General features: G+C 39.2%; 1 non-coding gene across 1 annotated transcript; it reads left to right on the top strand.

The window, feature by feature from the left end:
* The first annotated feature begins 4,319 nt into the window (after positions 1-4,319).
* On the top strand, positions 4,320-4,426 carry LOC121205668 (small nucleolar RNA R71). Its single transcript, XR_005900744.1, has one exon. It is a non-coding gene; the product is annotated as a small nucleolar RNA R71 (small nucleolar RNA).

The following is a 4,426-nucleotide window of genomic DNA, read 5'->3' as shown; positions in this document are numbered from 1 at the left end:
CTTGTATGCTGTCCTGTAAGCCCATAAAGCATCATCCAGTCTTTTAGACCAATCTCGTCGGTTCGGGAAAACTACCTTCTCAAGTATGCCTTTGATCTCATTGTTTGCCAGTTCAGCTTGCCCATTCGCCTATGGATGGTAAGCTGTAGTGACCTTGTGTTTCACTCCATGTTTATCTAATAACCATTTCAACCACTTGTTCAAAAAATGGGACCATTCATCACTGATGATGGCTCTTGGGGTTTCAAACCTTGTGAGCACATGTTTCTGTAAAAACATCATTATAGCCTTAGCATCATTTGTTGGATATGCTTCAGCCTCAATCCACTTAGACACGTAGTCTACAGCTACCAAGATGTACTTGTGACCAAAAGACGGGGGGAAAGGATTGAGAAAATCAATACCCCAAACATCGAATAATTCTACCTCAATGATGTTTGTTCGAGGAATCTCATTTCTATTGTGACATTTCTGACCCTTTGACATCGATTACAACTCTTTACGTAAGCATATGCGTCTTTGAATAGTGTTGGCCAAAAGAATCTGGCTTGCAATACCTTGGCTGCAGTACGTGTACCTCCGAAGTGTCCCCACCTTGGAGCTGAATGACAATGATATAAAATCTTATGTACTTCATCTTCTGTCATGCATCTCCTGATCATTTGTTCTGCACACTTTTTAAACAAGTACAGCTCTTCCCAAAAATAGTATTTCACATCATAAAGAAACTTTTTCTTTTGATGATACGTCTTATCAATTGGCATCAACCCACGGGCTAAAAAGTTAGCAATATGAGCAAACCCAAGGTTATTAGGGACATGATTTACCTTCAGTAGGAGTTCATCTAGAAACGTCTCCCGAATTGTTATAAGTGGAGAGTTCCCTTCTTGGGGCTCCAATCTGGACAAGTGGTCTACTACTTGGTTTTCCACTCCCTTTCGATCTTGAATTTCTAGATCGAACTCTTGAAGTAGATGTACCCATCAGATCAGTCTCAGCTTAGCATCTTTCTTGGTAAGTAAATACTTAATTGTCGAGTGGTCCGTATAGACAGTCACTTTAGTACCTACAAGATAAGATCAAAACTTGTCAAAAGCAAACACAATAGCAAGTAACTCTTTCTTTGTTACCGTATAATTCAGTTGAGCTCCTATCAGAGTTCGACTTGCGTAATAGATGGGATGAAAGACTTTGTTCCTTCGCTGGCCCATAACAGCTCCTATCGCGAAGTCACTTGTGTCACACATCAATTCAAATGTTAAATCCTAGTCTAGTGTGACTATTATGGGTGTCGTAACTAATCGACTCTTCAAATCATTGAAAGCTTTTAAGCACTCTTCATCAAATTTGAATGTTGTGTCCTTCTCCAATAATTTGCATAAGGATTTAGCAATTTTAGAGAAGTCCTTGATGAATCTTCGATAGAAACCAGCTTGGCCCAAAAAGCTCCTAACACCCTTTATAGATGTTGGAGGTGGGAGTTTCTTAATAACATCTACCTTTTCTTTATCAACCTATATTCCATGACTTGTTATCCGATGCCCTAGAACAATACCTTCTCGTACCATGAAATGGCACTTTTCCCAGTTGAGTACGAGGTTTGTTTCTTCGCATCACCTTAGTACCTTGGCTAGATTTGCTAGGTAATCATCATATGTATCTCCAAATACTGAAAAATCATCCATAAATACTTCCAAATATTTCTCAACCTTGTCAGTAAAAATAGACATCATACATCTTTGAAATGTAGCAGGTGTATTACATAAACCAAATGGCATTCGCCTAAATGCAAATGTATCGTACAGGCAGGTGAATGTTGTCTTATGCTAATCTTTTGGTGCTACTCTAATCTGATTATACCCCGAGCATCCATCGAGAAAATAGTAATAGTCTCGCCCTGCAAGTCTATCAAGCATCTTGTCCAAAAACGGCAAAGGAAAGTGATTTTTCCTAGTTGCCTTGTTCAGCTTCCAATAATCGATACAAATTCTCCATCTCTTAATCGTTCTAGTCGGTATCAACTCGTTATTCTCATTTTCAATGACTGTGATACCTCATTTCTTTGGCACGCACTGGACCAGACTTACCCATGAACTATTTGAGATAGGGTAAATTATACCCGCATCTAACCACTTGATGATTTCTTTCTTGACTATGTCCTTCATGATGGGGTTTAGTCTTCGTTGTCCATCAGTCGTCCATTTTTTTCCATCTTTCAGGATAATCTTGTGCATGCATACAGATGGACTAATACCGCAAATATCGGCTATGGTCCATCCGATAGCCTTCTTGAATTGTTTCAACATCAAGATGAGTTTCTCTTCTTGTTCAGTAGTTAATTCTGCTGAAACAATCATAGGCAGAATAGAAGAGTTACCCAAATAAACATATTTCAAATGTGAGGGAGGTACTTTCATTTCTAATTTAGATGGCTCCTCGATTGACGCTTTTGGTTGGGCATAATCCCTTTTCTCTAATTCAAAAGATTCAAAATAGGATTGCGAATTAAATCCCCTTTAATTAGCTCTTAACAAAGCTAAGTATTCATCCTCCTCTTCATCATTTGGAGGATCCAATTTCAATATTCATTCCAATGGGACCTCAACATAGTTGAGTTTCTTTTCTATGATTAACTCTTCTAAATCGAAAACTGTAGCACAATCATCAATTGTGTCAGGAAATTGCATAGACTTAAAAAAGTTAAATATTACCTGATCATCCTGAACATGTATTGTAAGCTCGCCCTTCTGCACATCTATAAGGGTCCTTCCGGTTACTAAGAATGGTCTTCCTAGAATGATTTGCACCTCTTTGTCAGCTTCAAAGTCTAGAATCATAAAGTCGGGAAAGATAAATTTGTCTACACGTACCAATACGTCCTCGATTTTTCCTTCTGGATGTGCTAAGGATCAATCTGCTAATTGAAGTATAACTATAGTAGGTCTAACTTCACCTATCCTCAACTTCCTAAATATTAACATGGGCATCAAGTTGATACTCGCACCTAAGTCACATAGTGCCTACCACAATATGTTGCTCCAATGTTGCAAGGTATGGTAAAACATCCAGGATCCTTCAACTTTAGGGGTAGTTTGTTTTGAAGATATGCATTGCATTCCTTTGTTAAGGCTACTGTCTCAAATTCTCCAAGCCTTTGTTTCTTCGACAAGATATCCTTCATGACTTTGACGTAGTTCAGTATTTGTTCAAGTGCTTCAACCAACGGGATGTTGATATGAAGTTGCTTGAGTATGTCTAGGAATTTCTTGAATTGAATTTCCTACTTCTGCTTCTGAAGTCTTTGAGGGTAGGGTGGTAGAGGTTTCTTTCCTAGAACTGGTTGATTCGTCTTCTGTGGCAATTTTGCATCTAACAGAGTTGTTAGTTGATCAAAATTAGCTGGTTCCGAAGTCACCTTGTCATGTTTCGCAGATTCTGGTTCTGGTGAAACTGGAATTTTAACACTTGGTTGAACGTCCTCTGAGTCTTGAGCATCAACTGGCTCCTTCTCAACTTCGACAGAATCGGGCTCCAAAGTCTTTTCGCTCCTCAATGTCAATGCTTTACAATGCTCCTTCCCTGGATTCCTCAGATTCTTCGTATCACTAGGTAAAGCACCTTGTGGTCGGTTCTTGAGTTCAGTAGCAAGCTAGCCCATTTGGTTTTCTAGATTTTTCAATGTAGATGTTTGGCTTTAAATTAAGGCATCATTCTTCGCCATGTATGCCTTTGACAAATTTTCTAGGCCATTGGATGGTTCAGCTTGGGTTGGTTTCTTAACTTGTTGGGGAAAACTAGGTGGTTGGGTGGCTCTAGGTTAGGCGTAAGTGTTACTGGTTCCAGCCCCTTGGTTACTCCAGGAAAAATTCGGGTGGTTTTGCCATGATGGGTTATACAAATTGGATTGCAGTTCTTGCCTTCCTCGATTTTGGTTCTAGTTACCCATGTAATATATGGATTCTGGGTTCGATGGACATTCTTCTAACAAATTTCCTTCCCCACAATAGACACATGCTACGTTTTCAAATTGATTTGGTCGCTGTGCTGCAAAACTATTAGACCCATTAGTAGTAAGATTTTTTAACATTGAGGATATTAATGATACCTGAGATGTGAGTAAAGTAAGAGCATCTACTTCATGTATTAACGCTGCTCGATTTGTTGGCCATTGGTAATTGTTGCTGGAAATCCTCTCAATGATTTTATAAGCCTCATTATAAGACTTAGAAAGGAGAGCACCATTAGCAGAAGCGTCCACTACCATCCTCGTGTGAGCATTGAGACCATTATAAAACGTCTCAAGTTGGATGCAATGTGGGATTCCGTGATGAGGGAACTTCCGTAATAATTCTTTGTACCTTTCCCATGCCTCATACAAGGACTCGTCATCCATTTGTTGGAAAGTAGTGATCTCATTCCTCAACTT

Source organism: Gossypium hirsutum, chromosome A08, assembly GCF_007990345.1.
Source record: "Gossypium hirsutum isolate 1008001.06 chromosome A08, Gossypium_hirsutum_v2.1, whole genome shotgun sequence".
Classification (NCBI taxonomy): domain Eukaryota; kingdom Viridiplantae; phylum Streptophyta; class Magnoliopsida; order Malvales; family Malvaceae; genus Gossypium; species Gossypium hirsutum.
Note: the sequence above shows the minus strand (reverse complement) of the source record. Positions and strands in the feature narration are given on the sequence as shown.